General features: G+C 47.4%; 1 pseudogene; it reads right to left on the bottom strand.

Moving 5' to 3' along the window:
• Nucleotides 1-370: 370 nt before the first annotated feature.
• On the bottom strand, nucleotides 371-12,584 carry LOC140411394 (paxillin-like; annotated as a pseudogene).
• Nucleotides 12,585-12,830: the final 246 nt, after the last annotated feature.

The raw sequence follows: 12,830 nt of genomic DNA on the forward strand, positions 1-12,830 counted from the left end.
AGAGCTGCAGAGGCTGGGACGTTAAGTATGTTAAAGGCTGAGATAGACCAAGGTTTAATCAGTAATGCGATAAGGTCGGACAGCGGGTTTGAGGGTTATCCCATCATATCATTCATGATCTAATTGAATCGTGGAGCTAACTCAATGGGCAGAATGGTCTATGTCTGCTCTCATGCTATATGGCTACCATCAGTTCAGCAATAACATTTCAGTTAAGCAAACAACTGCAGCGAAGCATGATTAATAGTTTAGTTTGTATCCACATTCCTTGATAATTCGTTTTCAAAAACGTTGGCTGTTTGGGGGGGGGGGAGGGGCGAACGTTTTTGGATGGGGGATGCACGAGTTGGAGAAGCTTGATCGGTTACATTTATTGTAAAAGAAAGAGTTTGTTATAGCAAGCGTTGCAGTAAGGCTTGTCCTTGTTCTATTTGAAGACACCGTGACTGAGCTGCTGAAGGCTAAATGCTCAAGCAAAGTGCTCCGGGTGGAATCTCATCCCATGGCTTTAATGGAGCGTCCATTGATGGGCTTTTGACATCCATTGCACAACGACCCCTGCCGCTGGTGATAGTTCAACTCGCAGTAGGGCATTCCACCGACCTGAAAGAAACTGCCGCTCAAAAACGGGGTGAGGCAATCCTAGATTGGAAACAAAACAAGGGAAACGTTATCATTTGACCTTGAAAGGCATTACCATCACTAAATTCAACATCCTACGGATGGGGGTGGGGTACCATTTAGCAGAAACTGAACCAGTCTAGTCATATGAAGACCATGTCCGCCAGAGGAGATCATGGGGCAGGATTCCTGCGGAGTGTAACTCACCTCCTGACTCTCGAAGATCTATCATCTAAGACACAAGTCAAGAGTGCGATGGAATACTCCCCACTTGCCTGGATGAGTGCAGCTCCAAGAATACCAGAGAAGCTCAACACCATCCAGGACAACGCAGCCCCGCTTGATTTCACCCCTTCCAGAAATATTCTGCCACCACCGGCATACAGTACCAGCCGTGTGTACTATCTACATTATCTACAAGAGTCCTCAACAGTGCTTTCCCGTACCATTTACACAGCAATAACCTGCTCACGGTTGCTCAGTTTGGGTTCCGGAAGGATCACTCAACTCCGGACTTCGTCATAGTCTTTCTTCAAACATGGAGAGAAAGAGCTGAATGTCAGAGGTATAGTGAGAGTGACTGCCCTTGACATCAAGGCAGCATTTGACCGAGGTTGGCATCAAGGAGCCCTTTCTAAACTGGAGTCATTGGCGATCAGGGGGAAAGCTCTCCATTGGTGAGAGTCATACTTGGCACAAAGGAAGCTGGTTGTACGGTTGGAGGTCATTCACCTCAGCTGCAGGACATCACTGCAGGAGTTCCTCAGGGTAGTGTCCTGGAGCCAACCATATTCAGCTGCTTCAATAATGAGCTCCCTTCCATCATAGGGTCAGCAGTGGGAGTGTTTGCGGATGACTGCACAATGTTCAACACCATTGGGACGTGGACGTCCCTGATTTGGCCAGGATTTATTGCCCATCTCTTGTTACCTTTTAGAAGGTGATGCTGAGTTGCCCTCTTTAACCGCTGCAGTCCTTAAGTTGTAGGTCCATCCACAATACTAGGAGGGCGGGAGTTACATGTAGGCCAGATCAGGTAAGGACAGCAGATTTCCTTCATTAAAAGTCGTCAGCGAACAAGATGGTTCTTATGACAACGAGCAATGGTTTTGTGGTCTTCGTTAGACTTTTAATTACCGATTTTCTGATGGAATTCAAATTTCACCATCTGCTGTGGCAGGATTGTTCTAATGCTCTCGGGTCTGGGGCCATTTGCCACCACGACAGATGGTGGAATTGGAATTCAATACATCTGTAGAATTAATGATGACCATAAAACAATTTAAAATACCCATCTGGTTCACGTTTGTTCTTTAGGGAAGGAAATCTGCTCTCCCGGTCTGTGAGTCCAACTCCACAGCAATGTAGTCGACTCTGAATCGGCCCAGCAAGCCATTCCATTCAAGCGCAACACAGGTATGGGCAATAAAGGTTGTATCAACCAGTGGTGCTCATCCCATGAAGGAATACATAGATACGTAGAAATCAGGAGCAGGGAAGGCCATTCGGCCCTTCGAGACTGCTTCGAGTGTTATTAAGATCATAGCTGATCATCGAACTCACTAGCCTAATCCCGCTTTCCCCCACATTCTTTAAAACCCTTCGCCCAAAGTACTATATACAACTGCTACTTGAAAATATACAATGTTTTGGCATCAACTATTTGCTGTGGTAACGATTTCCACAGGTCGGCCACTCCCTGGCTAAATTGGTTTCCTCAGACTGTTGCCCCTCGTTCTGGACATACGTACCATCGGGGACATCGTTCCATACCGACCGCATCTAGACCTGCTCAAGCTCTTCTCGTGTCAGTCCCACCATCCCAGGAATCAGTCTGGTAAACATTCGCAGCACTCCCTATATATCAAGAACATCTATCATCAGATAAGTAAACCAAAACTGCACACAATATTCCAGGTGTGGCCTTCCTAAGGTCCCCTATAATCGCAGCAAGATATCCCTACTCCTGTACTCGAATCCTCCTGCTATGAACGTCAACATACAATTTGCCTTCTTTGCCGCCTGTTGTACCTACGTGCTTACCTTCAGTGGCTGGTAGGCAAAGGTAATCAATCTTTCTGGAAAAAAACTCAACTCAACATCCGTATCCAGAGCATTCAATCCATTTTGTAAAGCTATCCATGTCAAATTTTACATTACAAGTTCCATGTCCTGACTACCCGCACTTATTCTCATAGCACGTCTTTTCTTTAGAAAGCCCGGATTCAATTCCGGCCTTGGGATACTTTGTGGACTTTTCACTTGCTCTGGGTATTTTGCATAATTTCCTCCGAGTGCTCCGGTTTTCTCCCATAGTCCAACAATGTGGTTAGGTGGATTGGCCATTCTAAATTGCCCCCTAGTGTCCCAATATGTGCATGTTCGGATTAAAGCGTGGGTCTCGGTAGTGTGCCCTTTCGGATAGTCGTTACAGACCTGATGGGCCGAATGGTCTCCTTCGACGTTGTAGGGATTCTGTGATATATGATTATATTCTGTGATCTATCAATTCCATCGCATATTTTATTACGCGCAAAATGTAACATCTTGGAGAATTCATGTCTGAACAGAAATTTCAGGTAACGAAATTCAAATTTTTAATCACGAGCTTTCGGGGCTCCTTCATCAGGTGAGTGAAGAGGTAGGTTACACAAAGACAACATACATAGACAAAGCCAATGATGCAAGATGATACTTTAAAAGCAAATCTTCCCAGGTGACTAACACTTTAGAAGTCCAGACGGTGCGACTGGAGAGAGGGCAAATCACCAGTTAAATAGGTGTGAATTGTCTCAAGCCAGAACAGTTGATAGGATTTCGCAAGCCCAGGCCAAATGGGTTAAACGTAGTGAGGCATCAATCACACTCGTGGGACGCGGCCAATGTTTTCTACCTCATACGCAGCAGGAAAGGATGTCACGAGGCGTGGTAGATTGGCGAAATTATGCAGATGCTGCGACAATGAATGGACGGACATCGCGCGACAATTACCAGGCAAGAATGTTCCCTTGCAGTCGGAGAACATTTGACCAGTCAAGGGCATTCAGCCTCTGTTCTTTAGTTAAGCGTTCTCCCAGGAGGCCATCAGGGCCCATGATAACGCAGAATCCCCGAGCAGAAACTGATAGGCAAGTTCTGCACGCAAGAGTACATCCTCAACCGGAATCTTGGATTCGTGTCTCTCTATTCATGTCTCAGATGGTGGTGGAGCTGGGGGGGGGGGGGGGGGGGGAGGGGGGGGGGGGGGTAAATGTACTGAGGCATGAGTTCAGGATGCAGGTTGAGGCCGTACTCGGCAACCAAGCAAGAGTCCTCCAGCAACACGTCACAAACCAGCCACTTTTAACACCACGAAAAACAGGATAACATGCTTGGTAAATGCCACTGCATGCAATTTCTCCTCCAGGGCGCACTCTATCCAGATTCGCTGGCTCGAACACCTAGATATCCATTCCTGACTTCATGTTTACTTAAACCATTATAACCTTTCAAAAATAAATATCGAAAATGCGAGATAAACTCAGTAGGTCCAGCAGCATCTGTGGAGAAAGAAAGAGTGACGGTTTCGAGTATGCGTCACCCTCTGAGAAGACCAGCTTAACAATGACTATCCGAGATCATCAATAAATGTCACTTTACCATTCCATAAAAACTTTTAAAAAGGGAAATAGCATGGATTGATTTCAACAAATCTCGTGGCATTCACAGAGAGAATGGAATGGGCGGATTTCTGATTTATTTTGATGGGGGGGAAGGAGGCTTGCGTTCAATCTAAATATTAGTATGGACTAAATAGCAGCTTCTGTGCTGTAGGCTCTATCTAGTACTGAGCTGGGAGCAGATTTCATCGCCAGTTCGTGCAAATTAATCTGTACAATGTGGTTCAGAATAGGAACATCTGACCCTGGAGCATCCTAATGTTCTACGCTAATGCCACCAACAATGATATCAATGCTAAGGACAGCGACATATATAAAAATGCAGATTCTGGTCAGCCACATTTCAGCCTGAACATCAGGCCCAACATTGAGTTCAACAACTTTAGACGATGAGCTTTTTTCTTCACCTTGACCACTTTGGATTTATTTCTTTTGATTTTCCTTTCGTAATTTACGCACTCCTCCCCCAGAAGACGGTATGTCACTTATTCCTTTGTTTTGCTTCCACGTACCACTGATCTTTCTTCTCCCATTAACACATTTTGCAATCGTTCCTTACTACCACTATCAGCACCTCCTTTAGTCTTTAACGCTACCATTAATACCCCCGTTATCTTGTGTCCGTGACATCTTTGCCAATCTCTCCTTAGCTCGCCGTATCCCTGACCCACTCACCTCCCCATCCCACCTCTCCCACTATAAAATCTGTCACATTTCTACCCCTCTTCTGCTCTGAAGAACTCCCATGGATTCGAATCGTTAACTCTGATTCCATCTCCACAGATGCTGTCAGACGTGCTGAGTATATCGAGAATTTTCTGTGTTAAGTAGCCATTCCTGATCGATTTTCGACACAGGTCAGAAATATGAAATAGAGATTTGAAGATAAACACTTTTGCAGACACAGCAGTATCACCTTGGTGACTTGCTGAATACTCCATGAGGTATTCACGTCCATTGACGTCAGCAGTTGTATAACAGCCAAGTACAAGAAATCCTTCTATGTTGTGCTCCTCCCTAAATACAATTTAACTTTAATTCGGAATCTGATGTGTATTTCCATCTGGCGTGCATTCCGCACTCGCTAACTATTTAATAGGCCCGTGCTGATGATACACAAAAAGTATTGCCCTGGCGCACGTGCCACCCTCAGTATCCCATATCAACCTGAAACCCAATCTGCCCTCTCGGTGAATGCAAGGAATAGGGCACAGAGTAGGTCACAGGAGAACGTAATCCCTCAGCTCACCACCAGAGATGCAAACAATAAAGTGGCGATCGGATTGCTGCTTATGATATCTTTCAATGTGATAAGTGGCACGTATTCACAGGTCTGCACCCCCCAACCTCCCTCCCCCCAAAACCGTCATCGATCATAACAGCAAAAGCATTCTTCATAAAGCGGACTGGGGCGTGATAAGATTGTGCATGCAACATAATTGCAAATCATTTTTTCTTCTTTGGGAACGCAGCAAGATATGCAAAATCTAAACGTTTCTTTTGATCAACGAGCACTTAGCCTGCAGACAAAACATTCTGGGTGCCAGACGTTATTAAGCGCTGAAAGGTAGTTGTCCAATCCTGGGCGATCGCAGCTGCCACACTTGGGAGCAAACATGTTGGAAGTAGTCTTTGCGGCAATAGGCCTTCCCGTTTTTCTCGTGGTACCCTAAGGGAAAGAGAAAATAGCGCGGGATGCACGTTCTGAACAGCATACAGAACTGGGAAGAAAGTGGGCATGATAGAGATAAAGGCTGGAAATTCCGAAATACCAGATCGTTAACCAGTTACGAATTATAGCCAGCATTCAGTTCCATGAGCATGAATAGAATTCTGGATCAGTTCTGTTTTGTAAGGCTGGTCCAATGAGAGCTTACTTCCGTGGCGTGCCTGTCCCAGGTTCAAATTCAACCCAGAAACATGAACTGCCGCACTCCACATCAACATTTGGGATTAACCTCGGCAACCATCAAGTGAAAAGCATACATAATATCTGAGGTACTTAGAATTAATCTATTTCATATCCAACACAACTTGCATTACTCAAAATATTTCGGCCAACTGAGGAAAAGCTAGTCAGTCAAATGTAGAATTAGAGCTTTTACTCCGGAACCTGTGAGTCACGAACAGACCAGTTAGGAGCAGGAATAGACCATTCGGCCCATTCAATAAGATCATTCATGGTCTGATTGTAACCTCAACCCCACGTTCCAGCTGACCCCGATAACCTTTCACCGCCTTGTAATCAATGCTCTCAGAGAAAAACGTTCTCTTCATCGCTGCCTTAAATGGGCTACCCGTTATTTTGACCCCTAGTTCTCGATTCTCTGTCAAGAGGAAACATCCTCTCCACATCCACCAATACCCAAGATCTTAAAGGTTTCAGGCACATCTGGAGCATATCCAAGTTTGTTTTTTTCCCCCTTTTCGGTACACTTCCAATTCCACCACAAGATATTTTAAATTTGTGCATTATTGGTGTTGCTGCTCAGGGAAATACGTATTTCTTATACATGCCGTAAGATGGCTTGTGCAGCCCTCGGTGGCCCCTTTACCTCCCACCTCGGGTTAGAACTCAACTGAAGAACTTGATAGCCAAGGAAGGAACGCTGCTCTGGCAACGAAACATGTGGATTATCAAACTGTCTGATTGATGAATGACAGATGGCAGATCCTTCTGTCATGTGCGAATAGCAGGCAGTGAGAATGGGAGCGATAACTGGCCAGCCAAGTGCTTTAAATAATCACTTATTCTTGAAGAAAATTACATTCGCGACCAGCACGGTTGGTGATTCTGAACTACAATAACTCATGCAAAAGTTGCATGTAGCCTCAGCAAGTCAGACTCCACAAGGGTCCACTTGCCTCAATGGTTTTTTTTTTTGGGGGGGGGTCAGTGTGGATCCGAATGGTGCACAACATTCCATTCTAGTACTGGAATTCATACATTCTAGATGCATTTGGAATCCTTGCGCCTTGACATTCAATGGCACGATCATCGCTGAATCGCCCACCATCAACATCTCAGGGACAACAATTGACCTGAAACTCGATTGGAGAATCCATATAAACAGAATGGCTACAAGAGCAATTTAGAGGCTGATACCTTGCAACGACAACTCTCCTCCTGACGCCCAATAGTGACGGTGACTAGGGCCCGCGTTGGGACTTGTCTGCTAGGCGGGGGCCTGGGAGGATGGTCATGGCGGTTAGGCGGGGCATGGGCGTGAATGACACCCGCTCAGAGTGGAACGTGCTAGGGTTGAGGGGACGGGTGAAGGTAGCGCGAGTTTACTCGCATTTAATGAGCCCCAAAGCAGACGCGCTGCTGTTACAGGAGCCCCAGCTGCGGTTAAAGGATCAGATGAGGCTAAGGAAGGACTGGGTGAGCCAGGTGCTCGATTCAGCCTTGGAGAGTAGTGCACGGGGATGACCACACTGGTGGGTAAACGGGTGACATTCCAGGTGGAGAAGGTTGTGGCGGACCAGGGGGGCAGTACACGATAGTGACTGGTGCTTTGGAAAGGTTGGTCAGTGGTGTTGGTTTGCATATTATTCCCCAAACTGGAATGACACTGGTTTTGTGAGGAAGATGTTAGCGGCCATACCGGGCTTGGATACTCATCAATTGATATTGGGGGGCGGGGTTGGAATATGAAGTTGGGCCCGAAGGTGGCCAGGTCCCATCCATAATCGCTAGTCCCTGCAGGGGGTGGGAAGGGTGTCGAAGGTGTAAGCTGGGTTCATAAAGGTGATGTGAGGGATGGACCCATGGAGGCATATGTACCCGCAAGGTAGGGCGTATTTCTTTTTTGTCACTGGTCCATAAGGTGTACTCGAGGAAGAACTCTTTTGTGGTAGTGAAGGCGCTGCTAACTGGGGTGAAGAAGAAAGAGTATTCGGCGACCGTGATATCGGGCCATGCTACAGTCTGTATTTGGCCTTGAAGTTGGGTCCGGCCTAGAGGTTGGCGTGGAGACTGCATGTGGGCTTGATGAAGACCCAAATTTGTGATCAAGACGAGGAAGGTGATTGAGGAGTATGTGGAGTTTAGCTAAAATGGAGAGCTCTCGTCGTCGGTGGTTTGGGAAGCGTTGAAGGCGCTAGTGAGGGGTGAGGTCATCTCATTCAAGGCGAAGATGGGTAGGGGGCGCTGGAGGAATGGTAGGGCTAGTAGAGGAGATTTTGGAGGTTGCTGGAAGATTTGCGGAGGATCCAGATTCGGGGCTACTGGGGAAAAGGAAGGAGTTGCAGGTGAAGTTTGTTCCCCTGTCCAAGGGGAGGTTGGTTCAGCAGTTGAGGCGAGCACGGAGAGTTGTGTCTGAGTCTGGTGAAAAGGCCAGTCGATTGCTGGAGGGCCAGGTCGGTCGGCAGGCAGCAGCGAAGGAGATGGTGCGGATTAGGGATGGAACGGATGGGGTGGTGGTGATGTCGGTACAGATGAATAATGTGCTTGTTTTTTTTATAGGGGCTTGCACACGTCGGAACTACTGGAGGAAGAGTCGGAGATGTGAGAGTTTCTAGAGTGACAGGAGTGTCTTCGGGTCGGAGAGGCGGAGAGGGACGGGTTGGAGGAACGATTGGGGTGGAGGAAGTGCAGGCAACAATAGGGAAGATGCAATCGGGAAATGTACCAGGGCCGGATGGGTTCCAGGTACAGTTTTATCAGAAGTTTAAGGATACCTTGGTGCCGCTGATGGTGCAAATGTTTGAGGATGCGATGGGAAAAGAGGGATTGCTGGAGACAATGAGGCAGGCATCCATTTCATTATTACTCCTAAAGGAGAAGGATCCGGTGGAGTGTGGGTCGGAAAGGCCAATTTCTCTACTGAACGTGGATGCCAAGATACTGGTGAAAGTGTTGGCGGTGAGGCAGGAGGAGTGTCTTCCGAAGACAGTGGGAAAAGTGAGTGTTTTTCGGTGCATTCCCCAGGTGCAGAGACGGGAGAAGAAGAGTTGTAATTTCGAATTGTGTCAGCTCACTTTAGGTATTTTGGGGTGCAGGTGGTGCGGGACTGGGCATGACTCCGTAAGCTAAACTTCTTGAGCCCGGTTGAGAGGGTTAAGCAGGATGTGGGGCGATGTGACAGTCTTCCTTTGTCCTTAGCTGACCGGGAGCAGGCAGTCAAAATGAATATTTTTTCAGGTTTTTTTCCAGTGCCAAATTCATTCATCCGAGGGGTGGACAGGCTGGCGTCGTGTGGGCAGGGAAGGTAGAGAGGACAAGGAAGGCCGTGCTCTAAAGATGGCGGCAGTCGTGGGGTTTGGCCCTTCCAAACCTGTTGCTCAAATACTATTACACTCACTCTTCCCTAAGTTCAATTTACACCCGAAAACGCCACAAATTTCCTCAGCAATCCCATTTTCGCTCTCCCCGATTAGCCCGGGTCTGAAATATACAGCAGCAGATTATCTGCGCACAGAGGCACGCTGTGCACCATACCCCTCACTATCCTGCTCCATTAGTCCCAACCGCTCAGCGCAATAGCCAAGGGCTCAATTGCCAATTCGAACAAAGGGGGACATGGGGAAAGCTTGCTTCATTCCCCGCAATATTGCGAAGTAACAGGAATTCATGTAATTTCTCCCGCACACGTACTTTCAGATCCTTGTAAAACAATTCCCTTGGGCAGTAAATGTCGAGAAGGTGCGGGGCTAGAGTAAGGAGTCGGAGGCTCTTTGTGTGTGGATGGAGACAGGTCATTTTCGGGCGCCGGTAACGGCACCTCTACCATCCGCCACGGGGATGTATTTGGATAATCCTGTCGTGGTAGCCACGCCGGAGATTTTGGGGCAATTTGTGCAGCACTTCAAATTGAGGGTTTGGTCGAGGTGATGTCAATAAGAGGTAATCATGGGTTCGAGCCTGGGAGGGTGGATGAGAGGTTCCGGGGATGGGAGGAGAAAAGGGTACAAGAGATGAAGGATTTGTTTCTGGTGAGGTGATTTGCAAGTTTGAACGAGCTGGGGTGGATTATGGGCTCCAGCGTGAGGAGGCCGTCAGCTATATTCAGGTGGAGAATTTTGCAAGAACGGTTCTCCTGAGCTTTCTCCTCGTTGTTGGAGGAGGTGCTGTCAGTCAGGGGCGTGTGTTAAGAGAGGTGTAGGAAGTGCCCCGCTAAGCATGCCCATATGTTCTGGTCCTGCCCGAAGTTGAAGAAATATTTGGGATCGTTTTTCAGCATCATATCCGAGGTTGTGCACGTGGAACTGTAGCCAGGGCTCCTGAAGGCCATTTCGGGCTGTCATACCTGTCGCATCGACAGACTGGAGCGGGAGCAGACATTTTAGCCTTCACGTAATTAATTGCTCACAGGCAGGTTCTGTTGGGGTGGAGGTGAACTTCACCCCCTCCCCCTCCCCCCTGTGCCTCGGCCTGGCGGGGGGATCTACTGGAGTTCCTGTATTTTGGAAAAGGTAACATTTGCTCTGAGAGGGGCGAATGAGGGGTTCCACTAGAGATGTGGATTGTTTGTTTTACATTTTGGTACGAAGTCTTACAACACCAGGTTAAAGTCCAACAGGTTTGTTTCGATGTCACTTGCTTTCGGAGCGCTGCTCCTTCCTCAGGTGAATGAAGAGGTCTGCTCCAGAAACACATATATCGACAAATTCAAAGATGCCAAACAATGCTAGGAATGCGACCATTAGCAGGTGATTAAATCCTTACAGATCCAGAGATGGGGTAACCCCAGGTTAAAGAGGTGTGAATTGTATCAAGCCAGGACAGTTGGTAGGATTTCACAGGCCAGATGGTGGGGGATGAATGTAATGCAACATGAATCCCAGGTCCCGGTTGAGGCCGCACTCATGTGTGCGGAACTTGGCTATAAGTTTCTGCTCGGCGATTCTGCGTTGTCGCGGGTCCTGAAGGCCGCCTTGGAGAACGCTTACCCGGAGATCAGAGGCTGAATGCCCTTGACTGCTGAAGTGTTCCCCGACTGGAAGGGAACATTCCTGCCTGGTGATTGTTGCGCGATGTCCGTTCATTCGTTGTCGCAGCGTCTGCATGGTCTCGCCAATGTACCACGCTTCGGGACATCCTTTCCTGCAGCGTATGAGGTAGACAACATTGGCCGAGTCGCACGAGTATGTACCGCGTACCTGGTGGGTGGTGTTCTCACGCGTAATAGTGGTATCCATTTTGGTGACCTGGTTTCTCTCAAGGATCAATTGGGGGGGGGGGGGGCGGGGGGGATTGAGGGGGACGGTTGAGCGGGGAAATATTGTTGTCAAAATGTCAAAACGTTGAAAGTATTTTGAGAAACATAAACCTGTTAAAATTGTGCAAGTGTACTTTTCTAGGCTGTGTGAAAGGTTGGAGTTTGATATTGTTCACGAAATGAATCCATATTTGGACGGTGCACGCCCAACGGTTTGGGGGTAACCCATGAGGTAGCTCTGAAAAAACTCCCCTCGTTTTCAAACACGTCATCACATTGCACACAGAAGAAATGCTCCGGATGCCAGGTTTTAACCAGGGCAGTGAGCACTTTCTGCAAAGTGAACGAAAACAGTATTTGATCATTTGACATATGAAGAAAGGTCATAGAGTCATTGGGTCATATCGAACAGAAACGTCCCTTTGGCCCATCGCGTCTTCACTGCTCAAAAACAACTACCTAAACATTCTAATCCCATTTTACAGCACTTGGCCCATAGCCGTGTATGACAGATCACCAGTGCTCATCTAAATCCTTCGGAAATGCTATGAGGGTCGCTGCTTCAACCACTCTTTGAGGCAGCGAATTCCAAATTCCCATCATCATCTGGATAAAGAGTTTTTCCTCTTACCCTTTCTAAACCTCCTGCCCCTTACATTCAATCTGTGTCCGCCTGCTCATTGATCCTTCCACCATCCTCGACTCCATCTCTGCCACTCACAACTGTATGCATCTCAACCATGGCACCCTCAGTCTCCTCTGTTCCATAGAAAACAATCTAAATCTATCCAATCTCTTCAAAACTAACACTCTCTAGGCAATATCCTGATAAATCTCCGTACCCTAACCAGCGCGACCCCATCCAACCTATAATGTGGATTCCAGAGCTGAACACAATACTCTAGATGTGGCCTAACCAACGTTTTATGCAGTTCCAACTGACCTCCATGCTCTTAAACTCCATGCCTCGGCTAACAAAGACAAGCATACCATATGCCTTATTTACCATTGTATCCACCTGCTCTGTTATCTTAACAGGCCGGTGTACATGCACACAAAATTCCCCTGATCCTCGGTGCATTCCAGGATCCTGCTGTTTAATATATAGTCCCTTTGTCTGCTTTGTCCTGTCGAAATTCATCACCTCGCACTTATCCGGATTGAATTACATTTGTCACTGATCGGCCCATCTGACATGCTCGTCTCTATCCTCCTGTAGTCGAAGAATATCCTCCTCACTATTTACCACCCCACCAATCTTCTTATCATCGCAAACGTATTAATCAATCCTCTTAAATTCATATCTAAACTACTTAAGTAACCACAAACAGCTTGAGCCCCAACTGATATCCGCGGCACCCCACAAGACACTCTTCGGACAGAAAAA

Source organism: Scyliorhinus torazame, chromosome 4 (genome assembly GCF_047496885.1).
Source record: "Scyliorhinus torazame isolate Kashiwa2021f chromosome 4, sScyTor2.1, whole genome shotgun sequence".
Taxonomy (NCBI): domain Eukaryota; kingdom Metazoa; phylum Chordata; class Chondrichthyes; order Carcharhiniformes; family Scyliorhinidae; genus Scyliorhinus; species Scyliorhinus torazame.